The sequence below is a fragment of the Bos grunniens genome, chromosome 4 (genome assembly GCF_055505025.1).
Source record: "Bos grunniens cultivar Pamir isolate PY7600 chromosome 4, Bosgru_T2T1.0, whole genome shotgun sequence".
Classification (NCBI taxonomy): domain Eukaryota; kingdom Metazoa; phylum Chordata; class Mammalia; order Artiodactyla; family Bovidae; genus Bos; species Bos grunniens.
In genome coordinates this window covers 122419530-122437926 of record NC_141168.1, presented here as the reverse complement: position 1 = coordinate 122437926, position 18397 = coordinate 122419530, and positions in this window count along the sequence as shown.

Here is an 18397-nt window from a genome sequence, read left to right as displayed (position 1 = left end):
ATCAGTGCCTGATCAGCCACGTGATCAGTGCATGATCAGGCACGTGATCAGTGTATGATCAGTCACGTGATCAGTGCATGATAGCCACGTGACCCCTGCATGATCAGTCACGTGATCAGTGCATGATGAGCCATGGGATCACTGCATGATAGCCATGTGATCAGTGCATGATAGCTACGTGATCAGTGCATGATCAGCCACATAATCAGTGCATGATCAGTCACGTGATAAGTGCATGATCAGGCACGTGATCAGTGTATGATCAGTCACGTGATCAGTGCATGATAGCCACGTGACCCCTGCATGATCAGTCACGTGATCAGTGCATGATGAGCCATGGGATCACTGCATGATAGCCATGTGATCAGTGCATGATAGCTACGTGATCAGTGCATGATCAGCCACATAATCAGTGCATGATCAGCCACGTGATCATTGCATGTTCAGCCACTTGATCAGTGCATGCACAGTCACGTGATCAGTGTATATTCAGCTTCGTGATTAGTGCATGATCAGCCACGTGATCATTGCATGTTCAGCCACTTGATCAGTGCATGCACAGTCACCTGATCAGTATATGATCAGCTTCGTGATCAGTGCATGCACAGTCACGTGATCAGTGTATGATCAGCCACGTGATCAGTGCATGATCAGGCACGTGATGAGTGCATGATCAGTCACGTGATAAGTGCATGATAGGCACGTGATCAGTTCATGATCAAGCATGTGATCAGTGCATGATCAGCCACGTGATCAGTGCCAGATCAGCCATGGGACCAGTGCATGCTCAGTCACGTGACCAGTGTATGATCAGCTTCGTGATCAGTGCATGATCAGCCACGTGATCAGTGCATGATCAGGCACGTGATGAGTGCATGATCAGTCACGTGATAAGTGCATGATCAGGCACGTGATCAGTTCATGATCAGGCATGTGATCAGTGCATGATCAGTCACATGATCAGTGTATGATCAGCCACGTGATCAGTGAATGATAGCCACGTGACCCCTGCATGATCAGTCACGTGATCAGTGCATGATGAGCCATGGGATCACTGCATGATAGCCATGTGATCAGTGCATGTTAGCTACGTGGTCAGTGCATGATCAGCCACGTAATCAGTGCATGATCATCCACGTGATCATTGCATGTTCAGCCACGTGATCAGTGCATGCACAGTCACGTGTTCAGTGTATGATCAGCTTCGTGATCAGTGCATGATCAGTCACGTGATCAGTGTATGATCACTCAGGTGATCAGTGCATGGTCAGCCACGTGATCAATGCATGCATGGTCCCGTGATCAGTGTATGATCAACTTCTTCTTCAGTGCATGATCAGCCACAATATCAGTGCATGATCAGGCAGGTGAAGAATGCATAATCAGTCAGGTGATCAGTGTATGACAGCCAGGTTATCAGCGCATTATCAGCCATGTGATTAGTGCAAGATCAGCCAAGTGATCAGTGCATGCACACTCACATGATCAGTGTATGATCAGCTTCGTGATCAGTGCATGATGAGCCACGTGATCAGTGCATGATCATCCACGTGATCATTGCATGTTCAGCCACGTGATCAGTGCATGCACAGTCACGTGTTCAGTGTATGATCAGCTTCGTGATCAGTGCATGGTCAGCCACGTGATCAGTGCATGATCAGGCACGTGAAGAGTGCATGATCAGTCAAGATATCAGTGTATGATAGCAAGGTTATCAGTGCATGATCAGCCAGGTGATCAGTGCTTGATCAGCAAGGGATCAGTGCATGCACAGTCACGTGATCAGTATATGATCAGCTTCGTGATCAGTGCATGCACAGTCACGTGATCAGTGTATAATCCGCTTCATGATCAGTGTATGATCAGGCATGTGATCAGCGCACGATCAGCCACATGATCATTGCATTTTCAGCCACGTGATCAGTGCATGCACAGTCACCTGATCAATGTATGATCAGCCTCGTGATCAGTGCATGATCAGGCACGTGATGAGTGCATGATCAGTCACGTGATAAGTGCATGATCAGGCACGTGATCAGTTCATGATCAGGCATGTGATCAGTGCATGATCAGGCACGTGATGAGTGCATGATCAGCCACGGGATCAGAGCATGATCAGCACGTGATGAGTGCATAATCAGCCCGTGATCTTTGCATGTTCAGCCACTTGATCAGTGCATGCACAGTCACGTCATCAGTGTATATTCAGCTTCGTGATCAGTGCATGATCAGCCACGTGATCATTGCATGTTCAGACACTTGATCAGTGCATGCACAGTCACGTGATCAGTATATGATCAGCTTCATGATCAGTGCAGGATCAGCCACGTGATCAGTGCATGATTAGCCATGAGATCAGTGCCAGATCAGCCATGGGATCAGTGAATGCACAGTCACGTGACCAGTGTATGATCAGCTTCGTGATCAGTGCATGATCAGCCACGTGATCAGTGCATGATCAGGCACGTGATGAGTGCATAATCAGCCACGTGATCATTGCATGTTCAGCCACTTGATCAGTGCATGCACAGTAACGTGATCAGTGTATATTCAGCTTCGTGATCAGTGCATGATCAGCCACGTGATCATTGCATGATCAGACACTTGATCAGTGCATGCACAGTCACGTGATCAGTTTATGATCAGCTTCATGATCAGTGCAGGATCAGCCACGTGATCAGTGCATGATCAGCCATGAGATCAGTGCCAGATCAGCCATGGGATCAGTGAATGCACAGTCACGTGACCAGTGTATGATCAGCTTCGTGATCAGTGCATGATCAGCCACGTGATCAGTGCATGATCAGGCACATGATGAGTGCATGATCAGTCACGTGATAAGTGCATGATCAGGCACGTGATCAGTTCATGATCAGGCGTGTGATCAGTGCATGATCAGTCACATGGTCAGTGTATGATCAGCCACGTGATCAGTGCATGATAGCCACGTGACCCTGGCATGATCAGTCATGTGATCAGTGCATGATGAGCCATGGGATCACTGCATGATAGCCATGTGATCAGTGCATGATAGCTACGTGATCAGTGCATGATCAGCCACGTAATCAGTGCATGATCAGCCACGTGATCATTGCATGTTCAGCCACTTGATCAGTGCATACACAGTCACGTGATCAGTGTATATTCAGCTTCGTGATCAGTGCATGATCAGCCACTTGATCATTTCATGTTCAGCCACTTGATCAGTGCATGCACAGTCACGTGTTCAGTGTATATTCAGCTTCGTGTTCAGTGCATGATGAGCCACGTGATCATTGCATGTTCATCCACGTGATCATGCATGCACAGTCACGTGATCAGTGTATGATCAGCTTCGTGATCAGTACATGGTCAGCCACGTGATCAGTTCATTATCAGGCAGGTGATGACTGCAGGATCAGTCACGTGATAAGTGCTTCATCAGGCACGGGATCAGTTCATGATCAGCCACGTGATCAGTGAAAGATCAGCTAGGGGATCAGTGCATGCACAGTCACGTGATCAGTACATGCACAGTCATGTGATCAGTGAATGTTCAGCTTCATGATCAGTGCATGATGAGCCACGTGATCAGTGCACGTGCAGTCTCCTGATCAGTGTATGATCAGGCATGTGATAAGTGTATGATCAGCCACGTGATCAGTGCATGATCAACCTTGTGATCATGCATGCACAGTCACGTGATCAGTGTATGATCAGCTTCGTGATTAGTTCATGATCAGCCACGTGATCAGTGTAACATCAACCATGTGACCAGTGCCTGATGAGCCACATGAACAGTGCAAGATCAGCCAGGTGATCAGTGCATACACAGTCACGTAATCAGAGTATGATCAGCTTCGTGATCAGTGCATGATGAGCCAGGTGATCAGTGAACGATCAGCCACGTGATCATTGCATTTTCAGCCACGTGATCAGTGCATGCACAGTCTCCTGATCAGTGTATGATCAGCTTCGTGATCAGTGCATGATCAGGCACGTGTTCAGTGTATTATCACTAATGTGATCAGTGTATGATCAGACACGTGATGAGTGCATGAACAGCCTCATGATCAGTGTATGATCAGCCGCATGATCAGTGCATGATCCGCAACGTGATTAGTGCATGATCAGTCACGTGATCAGTGTATGATCACCCAGGTGATCAGTGCATGATCAGCCACGTGATCAATGCATGCATGGTCCCGTGATCAGTGTATGATCAACTTCTTCTTCAGTGCATGATCAGCCACATGATCAGTGCATGATCAGGCAGGTGAAGAATGCATAATCAGTCAGGTGATCAGTGTATGACAGCCAGGTTATCAGCGCATTTTATGCCACGTGATTAGTGCAAGATCAGCCAAGTGATCAGTGCATGCACACTCACATGATCAGTGTATGATCAGCTTCGTGATCAGTGCATGATGAGCCACGTGATCAGTGCATGATCATCCACGTGATCATTGCATGTTCAGCCACCTGATCAGTGCATGCACAGTCACGTGTTCAGTGTATGATCAGCTTCGTGATCAGTGCATGGTCAGCCACGTGATCAGTGCATGATCAGGCACGTGAAGAGTGCATGATCAGTCAAGATATCAGTGTATGATAGCAAGGTTATCAGTGCATGATCAGCCAGGTGATCAGTGCATGATCAGCCAGTGATCAGTGCATGCACAGTCACGTGATCAGTATATGATCAGCTTCGTGATCAGTGCATGCACCGTCACGTGATCAGTGTATAATCCGCTTCATGATCAGTGTATTATCAGCCAGGTGATCAGTGCATGTGCAGTCTGGTGATCAGTGTATGATCAGGCATGTGATCAGTGCACGATCAGCCACATGATCATTGCATTTTCAGCCACATGATCAGTGCATGCACAGTCACCTGATCAATGTATGATCAGCCTCGTGATCAGTGCATGATCAGGCACGTGATCAGTTCATGATCAGGCATGTGATCAGTGCATGATCAGGCACGTGATGAGTGCATGATCAGCCACGGGATCAGAGCATATCAGGCACGTGATGAGTGCATAATCAGCCACGTGATCATTGCATGTTCAGCCACTTGATCAGTGCATGCACAGTCACGTGATCAGTGTATATTCAGCTTCGTGATCAGTGCATGATCAGCCACGTGATCATTGCATGTTCAGACACTTGATCAGTGCATGCACAGTCACGTGATCAGTTTATGATCAGCTTCATGATCAGTGCAGGATCAGCCACGTGATCAGTGCATGATTAGCCATGAGATCAGTGCCAGATCAGCCATGGGATCAGTGAATGCACAGTCACGTGACCAGTGTATGATCAGCTTCGTGATCAGTGCATGATCAGCCACGTGATCAGTGCATGATCAGGCAAGTGATGAGTGCATAATCAGCCACGTGATCATTGCATGTTCAGCCACTTGATCAGTGCATGCACAGTCACGTGATCAGTGTATATTCAGCTTCGTGATCAGTGCATGATCAGCCACGTGATCATTGCATGTTCAGACACTTGATCAGTGCATGCACAGTCACGTGATCAGTTTATGATCAGCTTCATGATCAGTGCAGGATCAGCCACGTGATCAGTGCATGATCAGCCATGAGATCAGTGCCAGATCAGCCATGGGATCAGTGAATGCACAGTCACGTGATCGGTGTATGATCAGCTTCGTGATCAGTGCATGATCAGCCACGTGATCAGTGCATGATCAGGCACGTGATGAGGGCATGATCAGTCACGTGATAAGTGCATGATCAGGCACGTGATCAGTTCATGATCAGGCATGTGATCAGTGCATGATCAGTCACATGATCAGTGTATATCAGCCACGTGATCAGTGCATGATAGCCACGTGACCCCTGCATGATCAGTCACGTGATCAGTGCATGATGAGCCATGGGATCACTGCATGATAGCCATGTGATCAGTGCATGATAGCTACGTGATCAGTGCATGATCAGCCACATAATCAGTGCATGATTAGCCACGTGATCATTGCATGATCAGCCACTTGATCAGTGCATGCACAGTCACGTGATCAGTGTATATTCAGCTTCGTGATCAGTGCATGATCAGCCACGTGATCATTGCATGTTCAGCCACTTGATCAGTGCATGCACAGTCACCTGATCAGTATATGATCAGCTTCGTGATCAGTGCATGCACAGTCACGTGATCAGTGTATGATCAGCCACGTGATCAGTGCATGATCAGGCACGTGATGAGTGCATGATCAGTCACGTGATAAGTGCATGATCAGGCACGTGATCAGTTCATGATCAGGCATGTGATCAGTGCATGATCAGCCACGTGATCAGTGCCAGATCAGCCATGGGACCAGTGCATGCTCAGTCACGTGACCAGTGTATGATCAGCTTCGTGATCAGTGCATGATCAGCCACGTGATCAGTGCATGATCAGGCACGTGATGAGTGCATGATCAGTCACGTGATAAGTGCATGATCAGGCACGTGATCAGTTCATGATCAGGCATGTGATCAGTGCATGATCAGTCACATGATCAGTGTATGATCAGCCACGTAATCAGTGAATGATAGCCACGTGACCCCTGCGTGATTAGTCACGTGATCAGTGCATGATGAGCCATGGGATCACTGCATGAGAGCCATGTGATCAGTGCCTGATAGCTACGTGATCAGTGCATGATCAGCCACGTGATCAGTGTATGATCTCCCACGTGATCACTGCATGATCAGCCACGTGATCAGTGCATTTTCAGCCACGTGATCAGTGCATGCACAGTCACCTGATCAGTGTATGATCAGCTTTGTGATCAGTGCATGATCAGGCACGTGTTCAGTGTATTATCACTAATGTGATCAGTGTATGATCAGACACGTGATGAGTGCATGAACAGCCTCATGATCAGTGTATGATCAGCCGCGTGATCAGTGCATGGTCCGCAACGTGATTAGTGCATGATCAGTCACGTGATCAGTGTATGATCCCCCAGGTGATCAGTGCATGTTCAGCCACGTGATCAATGAATGCATGGTCCCGTGATCAGTGTATGATCAACTTCTTCTTCAGTGCATGATCAGCCACATGATCAGTGCATGATCAGGCAGGTGAAGAATGCATAATCAGTCAGGTGATCAGTGTATGACAGCCAGGTTATCAGCGCATTTTATGCCACGTGATTAGTGCAAGATCAGCCAAGTGATCAGTGCATGCACACTCACACGATCAGTGTATGATCAGCTTCGTGATCAGTGCATGATGAGCCACGTGATCAGTGCATGATCATCCACGTGATCATTGCATGTTCAGCCACGTGATCAGTGCATGCACAGTCACGTGTTCAGTGTATGATCAGCTTCGTGATCAGTGCATGGTCAGCCACGTGATCAGTGCATGATCAGGCACGTGAAGAGTGCATGATCAGTCAAGATATCAGTGTATGATAGCAAGGTTATCAGTGCATGATCAGCCAGGTGATCAGTGCATGATCAGCCAGTGATCAGTGCATGCACAGTCACGTGATTAGTATATGATCAGCTTCGTGATCAGTGCATGCACCGTCACGTGATCAGTGTATAATCCGCTTCATGATCAGTGTTTTATCAGCCAGGTGATCAGTGCATGTGCAGTCTGGTGATCAGTGTATGATCAGGCATGTGATCAGTGCACGATCAGCCACATGATCATTGCATTTTCAGCCACATGATCAGTGCATGCACAGTCACCTGATCAATGTATGATCAGCCTCGTGATCAGTGCAAGATCAGGCACGTGATGAGTGCATGATCAGTCACGTGATAAGTGCATGATCAGGCACGTGATCAGTTCATGATCAGGCATGTGATCAGTGCATGATCAGGCACGTGATGAGTGCATGATCAGCCACGGGATCAGAGCATGATCAGGCACGTGATGAGTGCATAATCAGCCACGTGATCATTGCATGTTCAGCCACTTGGTCAGTGCATGCACAGTCACGTGATCAGTGTATATTCAGCTTCGTGATCAGTGCATGATCAGCCACGTGATCATTGCATGTTCAGACACTTGATCAGTGCATGCACAGTCACGTGATCAGTTTATGATCAGCTTCATGATCAGTGCAGGATCAGCCACGTGATCAGTTCATGATTAGCCATGAGATCAGTGCCAGATCAGCCATGGGATCAGTGAATGCACAGTCACGTGACCAGTGTATGATCAGCTTCGTGATCAGTGCATGATCAGCCACGTGATCAGTGCATGATCAGGCACGTGATGAGTGCATAATCAGCCACGTGATCATTGCATGTTCAGCCACTTGATCAGTGCATGCACAGTCACGTGATCAGTGTATATTCAGCTTCGTGATCAGTGCATGATCAGCCACGTGATCAGTGCATGATCAATTACGTGATCAGTGTATGATCAGTCACGTGACCAGTACATGGTAGCTACGTGATCTTTGCATGATTAGCCACGTGATCAGTACATGATAGCCACGTGATCATTGCATGATAGCCACGTGATCAGTGCAGGATCAGTCACGTGATACGTGTGTGATCAGCCACATGATCAGTGCACGATATCCACGTGATCAGTGCATGATAGCCAGGTGATCACTTCATGAGTAGTCACGTTATCTCTGCATGACCAGGCACGTGATCAGTGTATGATCAGCCATGTGATCAGTGCATGATAGCCACGTGATCAGTGCATGATCAATTACGTTACCATTGCATAATCAGTCACGTGACCAGTGCATGTTAGCAACTTGATCATTGCAGGGTCACCCACGTGAGCACCGCATGATAGACACGTGATAAGTGCATGATCAGCTACATGAGCAGTGTATGATCAGCCACGTGATCAGGGCATGATCAGACACGTGAACAGTGTATGATCAGCCACGTGATCAGTGCATGATACCTACGTGATCAGTTCATGATTAGTCACGTGATCTGTGCATGACAGGCACCTAATCAGTGCATGATATCCACGTGATCAGTGAATTATAGCCACCTGATCAGTTCATGATTAGTCACGTGATCTGAGCATGACCAGGCACGTGAACAGTGTATGATCCGCCACGTGATCAGTGCATTATAGTCACGTGATAAGTGCATGAACAGTCACGTGATCAGTGCATGATGAGCCACGTGATCAGTGCAGGATCAATTACGTGATCAGTGCATGATCAGTCACGTGACCAGTATATGGCAGGTACGTGATCATTGCATGATAAGCCAAGTGCGCAGTGCATGATAGCCACGTGATCACTTCATGATTAGTCACGTGATCTGTACATGATCAGTCACGTGATACGTGTGTGATCAGCCACGTAATCAGTGCGTGATGCGCCACGTGATCAGTGCAGGATCAATTACGTGATCAGTGCATGATCAGTCACGTGACCAGTATATGGTAGCTACGTGATCATTGCATGATCAGCCACGTGATCAGTGCATGATCAGTCATGTGACCAGTACATGGTAGCTGCGTGATTATTGCATGATCAGCCACGTGAGCAGTGCATTATAGCCACGTGATCAGTGCATGATCAGCCACGTGATCAGTGCATGATCAATCACGTGATCAGTGTATGACCAGCCAAGTGATCAGTGCATGATCAGCCACGTGATCAGTGCATGACCAAGCACGTGATCAGTGTATGACCAGCCAAGTGATCAGTGCATGATCAGTCCCGTGATCAGTGCATGATTAGTCACGTGATCAGTGCATGATCAATCTCGTGACCAGTGTATGATCAGTCACGTGATCAGTGTATGACCAGCCACGTGATCAGTGCATGATCAGGCGAATGATCAGTGCATGATCAGTCACTTGAACAGTGCATGATAAGTCACCTGATCAGTGCATGATCAACTACGTGATAGGTGCATGATAACTCACGTGACCAGTAAATGGTAGCTACGTAATCATTGCATGATCAGCCACGTGAGCAGTGCATGATAGCCACATGATCAGTGCATGATCTGTCACATGATCAGTGTATGATCATCCACGTGATCAGTGCATGGGCAGTCATGTGATCAGTGCATGATATGAACGTGATCAGTGCATGATCAGTCTCGTGATCAGTGCATGATAGCCACGGGATCAGTGCATGATAGCCATGTGATCACTGCATGATCTGTCACATGATCAGTGTATGATCATCCACGTGATCAGTGCATGGGCAATCATGTGATCAGTGCATGATATGGACGTGATCAGTGCATGATCAGTCTCGTGATCAGTGCATGATAGCCCCGTGATCAGTGCATGACCAGTCACCTGATGGGTGTATTGTCAGTCACATGACCGGTACAGGGTAGCTACATGATCATTGCATGATCAGCCACGTGAGTAGTGCATGATAGCCACGTGATCAGTGCATGACCAGGCACGTGATCAGTGTATGACCAGCCAAATGATTAGTGCATGATAGCCACATGATCAGTGCATGACCGAGCACGTGATCTGTGTATGACCAGCCAAGTGATCATTGCATGATCAGTCCCGTGATCAGTGCATGATCAGTCACGTGATCAGTGCATGATCAGTCATGAGACCAGTACATTTTAGCTGCGTGATCATTGCATGATCAGCCACGAGAGCAGTGCATGATAGCCACGTGATCAGTGCATGACCAGGCACGTGATCAGTGTATGACCAGCCAAATGATAGTGCATGATAGCCACATGATCAGTGCATGACCGAGCACGTGATCTGTGTATGACCAGCCAAGTGATCATTGCATGATCAGTCCCGTGATCAGTGCATGATCAGTCACGTGATCAGTGCATGATCAGTCACGTGACCAGTGTATGATCAGCCACGTGATCAGTGCATGACCAAGCACGTGATCAGTGTATGACCAAGCACGTGATCAGTGTATGACCAGTCAAGTGATCAGTGCATGATCAGTCCCGTGATCAGTGCATGATCAGTCACGTGATCAGTGCATGATCAGTCACGTGATCAGTGTATGACCAGCCAAGTGATCAGTGTATGACCAGCCACGTGATCAGTGCATGACCAAGCACGTGATCAGTGTATGACCAGTCAAGTGATCAGTGCATGATCAGTCCCGTGATCAGTGCATGATCAGTCCCGTGATCAGTGCATGATCAGTCACATGATCAGTGTATGACCAGCCAAGTGATCATTGCATGACCAGCCACGTGATCAGTGCATGACCAAACATGTGATCAGTGTATGACCAACCAAGTGATCAATGCATGATCAGTCCCGTGATCAGTGCATGATCAGTCATAAGATCAGTGCTTGATCAGTCCCGTGACCACTGTATGATCAGCCACGTGATCAGTGCATGACCAAGCACGTGATCAGTGTATGACCAAGCACGTGATCAGTGTATGACCAGCCAAGTGATCAGTGCATGATCAGTCCCGTGATCAGTGCATGATCGGTCACGTGATCAGTGCATGATCAGTCACGTGACCAGTGTATGGTCAGTCACGTGATCAGTGCATGATCAGCCACATGATCAGTGCATGATCAAGTACGTGATCAGTGCATGATCAGTCACGTGACCAGTACATGGGAGCTAGGTGATCATTGCATGATCAGCCAAGTGAGCAATGCATGATAGCCACGAGATCAGTGCATGATCAGTCACGTGATCAGTGCATGATCAGTCACGTGAACAGTGCATGATAATCACCTGATCAGTGCATGATCAATTAGGTGATCAGTGCATGATCACTCACGTGAGCAGTGCATGATAGCCACGTGATCAGTGCATGATCAGTTTCGGGAGCAGAGTATGATCAGCCACTTGATCAGTGCATGGTAGCCACGTGATCACCGCATGATCTGTCACATGATCAGTGTATGATCATCCACGTGATCAGTGCATGGGCAGTCATGTGATCAGTGCATGATATGGACGTGAACAGTGTATGATCCGTCTCGTGATCAGTGCATGATAGCCACGTGATCAGTGCATGATCTGTCACCTGATGAGTGTATGGTCAGTCACGTGACCAGTACACGGTAGCTACATGATCATTGCATGATCAGCCACGTGAGTAGTGCATGATAGCCAAGTGATCAGTGCATGATCAGTCACGTGATCAGTGCATGATCAGTCATGTGACCAGTACACTGTAGCTGCGTGATCATTGCATGATCAGCACGTGAGCAGTGCATGATAGCCACGTGATCAGTGCATGATCAGCCACGTGATCAGTGCATGATCAGTCACGTGATCAGTGCATGATCAGCCACGTGATCAGTGCATGACCAGGCACGTGATCAGTGTATGACCAGCCAAGTGATCACTGCATGATAGCCACGTGATCAGTGCATGATCAGTCACGTGATCAGTGCTTGATCAGTCACGTGATCAGTGCATGATCAGCCACATGATCAGTGAATGATCAATTACGTGATCAGTGCCTGATCACTCACGTGACCAGTACATGGGAGCTACGTGATCATAGCATGATCAGCCACGTGAGCCATGCATGATAGCCACGAGATCAGTGCATGATCAGTCACGTGATCAGTGCTTGATCAGTCACGTGATCATTGTATTATCAGCCACGTGATCAGTGCATGATCAGCCACATGATCAGTGCATGATCAATTAGGTGATCAGTGCATGATCACTCACGTGACCAGTACATGGGAGCTACGTGATCATAGCATGATCAGCCACGTGAGCCGTGCATGATAGCCACGAGATCAGTGCATGATCAGTCACGTGATCAGTGCCTGATCAGTCACGTGAACAGTGCATGATAAGTCACCTGATCAGTGCATGATCAATTACGTGATAGGTGCATGATCACTCACGTGACCAGTACATGGTAGCTACGGGATCATTGCATGATCAGCCACGTGAGCAGTGCATGATAGCCACGTGAGCAGTGCATGATCAGTTTCGGGAGCAGAGTATGATCAGCCACTTGATCAGTGCATGATAGCCACGTGATCATGGCATGATCTGTCACATGATCAGTGTATGATCATCCACGTGATCAGTGCATGGGCAGTCTTGTGATCAGTGCATGATATAGACGTGATCAGTGCATGATCAGTCTCGTGATCAGTGTATGATCAACCACGTGATCAGTGCACGATAGCCAGGTAATGAGTGCATGATAGCCAGATGATCAGTGCATGATCAGTCACGTGATCAGTGTATGATCAGCCAAGTAATCAGTGCATGATAGCCAACTGTTCAGTGGATGATCAGTCACGTGATCAGTGCATGGTCAGTCACGTGATCATTGCATGATCAGTCACGTGATACGTGTGTGATCAGCCACGTGATCAGTGCATGATATCCACGTGATCAGTGCAGGATAGCCACGTGATCACTTCATGATTAGTCACGTGATCTGTATATGATCAGTCATGTGACTAGTATATCGTAGCTGCGTGATCATTGCAGGATCAGCCACGTGAGCAGTGCATGATAGCCACGTGATCAGTGCATGATGAGTCACGTTATCAGTGTATGATCATCCACGTGATCAGTGCATGATGAGCCACGTGATCAGTGCATGATCAGCCAAGTGATCAGTGCGTGATGAGCCACGTGATCAGTGCAGGAATAATTACGTGATCAGTGCATGATCAGTCACGTGACCAGTACATGGTAGCTACGTGATCATTGCATGATCAGCCACGTGATCAGTGCATGATAGCCACGTGATCAGTGCATGATAGTCACGTGATCAGGGCATGATCAGTCATGTGATACGTGTGTGATCAGCCACGTGATCAGTGCATGATATCAGTGCATGATAGCCACGTGATCAGTGCATCATATCCACGTGATCAGTGCATGAGAGCCACGTGATCAGTGCATGAGAGCCACGTGATCAGTGCATGATCAGTCACGTGATACATGTGTGATCAGCCACGTGATCAGTGCATGATGAGCCACGTGATCTGTTCAGGATCAATTATGTGATCAGTGCATGATCAGTCACGTGACCAGTACATGGTTGCTACGTGATCATTGCATGATCAGCCACGTGAGCAGAGCATGATAGCCACGTGATCAGTGCATGATCAGTCACGTGATCAGTACATGATCAGTCACGTGAACAGTGCATGATCATTTACATGATCTGTGCATAATGAGTCACGTGAGCAGTATATGGTAGCTACGTGATCATTGCATGACAAGCCACGTGAGCAGTGCATGATAGCCACGTGATGTGTGCATGATCACTTACGTGAGCAGAGTATGATCAGACACGTGATCAGTGCATGAGTGCCACGTGATCACTGCATGATCAGACACGTGACAGGTGTGTGATCAGCCACGTGAACAGTGCATGTTCAGCCACGTGATCAGTGTATGATAGCCACGTGATCAGTGCATGATCAGTTACGTGAGCAGTGTATGATCAGCCACGTGATCAGTGCATGGTCAGACACGTGAACATTGTATGATCAGCCACTTGATCAGTGCATGATATCCAAGTTATCAGTGCATGATCAATCACGTGATCAATCACCACCATTAAGTCACGTGATCACTACATGATAGTCATGTGATCAGTCCATGCTCAGTCACGGTATCAGTGCATGATCAGCCAAGTGATCAGTGCATGATAGCCAGGTGATCATTGCATGATAGCCACGTGATCAGTGCATGATCAGCCAGGTGATCAGTGAATGATAGCTACGTGATCAGTTCATGATTAGTCACGTGACCTGTGCATGACGAGGCAGGTGATCAGTGTATGATCAGCCACGTGAATAGTGCATGATAGCCACGTGATCAGTGCATGATCAGTCACCTGATGGGTGTATGATCAGTCACGTGACCGGTACATGGTAGCTACATGATCATTGCATGATCAGCCACGTAAGTAGTGCATGATAGCCACGTGATCAGTGCATGATCAGTCACATGATCAGTGCATGATCAGTCATGTGACCAGGACATGGTAGCTGCGTGATCATTGCATGATCAGCCACGTGAGCAGTGCATGATAGCCACGTGTTCAGTGCATGATCAGCCACGTGATTAGTGCATGATCAGCCACGTGATCAGTGCATGATCAGATACGTAATCAGTGCATGATCAATCACGTGATCATTGTATGATCAGCCACGTGATCAGTGCATGATCAGCCACATGATCAGTGCATGATCAATTACGTGATCAGTGCATGATCAGTCACGTGACGAATACATGGGAGCTACGTGATCATTGCATGATCAGCAATGTGATCAGTGCATGATCAGTCACGTGTACAGTGCATGATAAGTCACCTGATCAGTACTTGATCAATTATGTTATCAGTGCATGATCAGTCACGTGACCAGTACATGGTAGGTACGTGATCATTGCATGATCAGCCACGTGAGCAGTGCATGATAGCCACGTGATGAGTGCATGATCAGCCACGGGATCAGTGCAAGATCAGGCACGTGATGAGTGCATGATCAGCACGTGATCATTGCATGTTCAGCCACTTGATCAGTGCATGCACAGTCACGTGATCAGTGTATAATCAGCTTCGTGATCAGTGCATGATCAGCCACGTGATCATTGCATGTTCAGCCACTTGATCAGTGCATGCACAGTCACGTGTTCAGTGTATATTCAGCTTCGTGATCAGTGCATGCACATTCACGTGATCAGTGTATGATCAGCTTCGTGATCAGTGCATGGTCAGCCACGTGATCAGTTCATTATCAGGCAGGTGATGACTGCAGGATCAGTCACGTGATAAGTGCATGATCAGGCACGTGATCAGTTCATGATCAGCAACATGATCAGTGAAAGATCAGCCATGGGATCAGTGCATGCACAGTCACGTGATCAGTACATGCACAGTCACGTGATCAGTGTATGATTAGCTTCATGATCAGTGCATGATGAGCCACGTGATCAGTGCACGTGCAGTCTCGTGATCAGTGTATGATCAGGCATGTGATAAGTGCATGATCAGCCACGTGATCAGTGCATGATCAACCTTGTGATCATGCATGCACAGTCACGTGATCAGTGTATGATCAGCTTCGTGATTAGTTCATGATCAGCCACGTGATCAGTGTAACATCAACCACGTGATCAGTGCCTGATGAGCCACATGAACAGTGCAAGATCAGCCAAGTGATCAGTGCATACACAGTCACGTAATCAGAGTATGATCAGCTTCGTGATCAGTGCATGATGAGCCACGTGATCAGTGTATGATCAGTTACGTGATCAGTGCATGTTCAGCCATGGGATCAGTGTATGATCAGCCACGTGATCAGTGCATGCACAGTCGCATGATAAGTTTATGATCAGTTTCATGATCAGTGCATGATCAGCCACGTGACCAGTGTATGATCAGCTTTGTGATTAGTGCATGATCAGACATGTGTTCAGTGCATTATCAGTAATGTGATCAGTGTATGATCAGACACTTGATGAGTGCATCAACAGCCACGTGATCAATGCATGATCAGCCACGTGATCAGTGCATGATCAGCCAGGTGATCAGTGCATGCACAATCACGTGATCAGTGTATGATCAGGCATGTGTTCAGTGCATGATCAGCCACGTGGTCAGTGCATGATCAGCCATGTGATCAATGCATGCACAGTCACGTGATCACTGTAGGATCAGCTTCGTGATCAGTGCATGATCAGCCACGTGATCAGTGCCAGATCAGCCATGGGACCAGTGCATGCACAGTCACGTGACCAGTGTATGATCAGCTTCGTGATCAGTGCATGATCAGCCACGTGATCAGTGCATGATCAGGCACTTGATGAGTGCATGATCAGTCACGTGATAAGTGCATGATCAGGCACGTGATCAGTTCATGATCAGGCATGTGATCAGTGCATGGTCAGTCACATGATCAGTGTATGGTCAGCCACGTGATCAGTGAAAGATCAGCTAGGGGATCAGTGCATGCACAGTCACGTGATCAGTACATGCACAGTCATGTGATCAGTGTATGTTCAGCTTCATGATCAGTGCATGATGAGCCACGTGATCAGTGCACGTGCAGTCTCGTGATCAGTGTATGATCAGGCATGTGATAAGTGTATGATCAGCCACGTGATCAGTGCATGATCAACCTTGTGATCATGCATGCACAGTCACGTGATCAGTGTATGATCAGCTTCGTGATTAGTTCATGATCAGCCACGTGATCAGTGTAACATCAACCACGTGACCAGTGCCTGATGAGCCACATGAACAGTGCAAGATCAGCCAAGTGATCAGTGCATACACAGTCACGTAATCAGAGTATGATCAGCTTCGTGATCAGTGCATGATGAGCCACGTGATCAGTGTATGATCAGTTACGTGATCAGTGCATGTTCAGCCATGGGATCAGTGCATGATCAGCCACGTGATAAGTGCATGCAGAGTCACATGATCAGTTTATGATCAGTTTCATGATCAGTGCATGATCAGCCACGTGACCAGTGTATGATCAGCTTCGTGATCAGTGCATGATCAGACACGCGTTCAGTGCATTATCAGTAATGTGATCAGTGTATGATCAGACACTTGATGAGTGCATGAACAGCCACGTGATCAATGCATGATCAGCCACGTGATCAGTGCATGCACAGTCACGTGATCAGTGTATGATCAGGCATGTGTTCAGTGCATGATCAGCCACGTGGTCAGTGCATGATCAGCCATGTGATCAATGCATGCACAGTCACGTGATCAGTGTAGGATCAGCTTCGTGATCAGTGCATGATCAGCCACGTGATCAGTGCCAGATCAGCCAAGGGACCAGTGCATGCTCAGTCACGTGATCAGTGTAGGATCAGCTTCGTGTTCAGTGCATGATCAGCCACGTAATCAGTGCCTGTGCAGTGTCATGATCAGTGTATAATCAGGCACTTGATCAGTGTATGATCAGCCACGTGATCAGTGCACGATCAGCCATGTGATCATTGCATTTTCAGCCACGTGATCAGTGCATGATCAGTCACGTGATAAGTGCATGATCAGGCACGTGATCAGTTCATGATCAGGCATGTGATCAGTGCATGATCAGGCACGTGATGAGTGCATGATCAGCCACGGGATCAGAGCATGATCAGGCACGTGATGAGTGCATGATCAGCCACGTGATCATTGCATGTTCAGACACTTGATCAGTGCATGCACAGTCACGTAATCAGTTTATGATCAGCTTCATGATCAGTGCAGGATCAGCCACGTGATCAGTGCATGATTAGCCATGAGATCAGTACCAGATTAGCCATGGGATCAGTGAATGCACAGTCACGTGACCAGTGTATGATCAGCTTCGTGATCAGTGCATGATCAGCCACGTGATCAGTGCATGATCAGGCACGTGATGAGTGCATAATCAGCCACGTGATCATTGCATGTTCAGCCACTTGATCAGTGCATGCACAGTCACGTGATCAGTGTATATTCAGCTTCGTGATCAGTGCATGATCAGCCACGTGATCATCGCATGT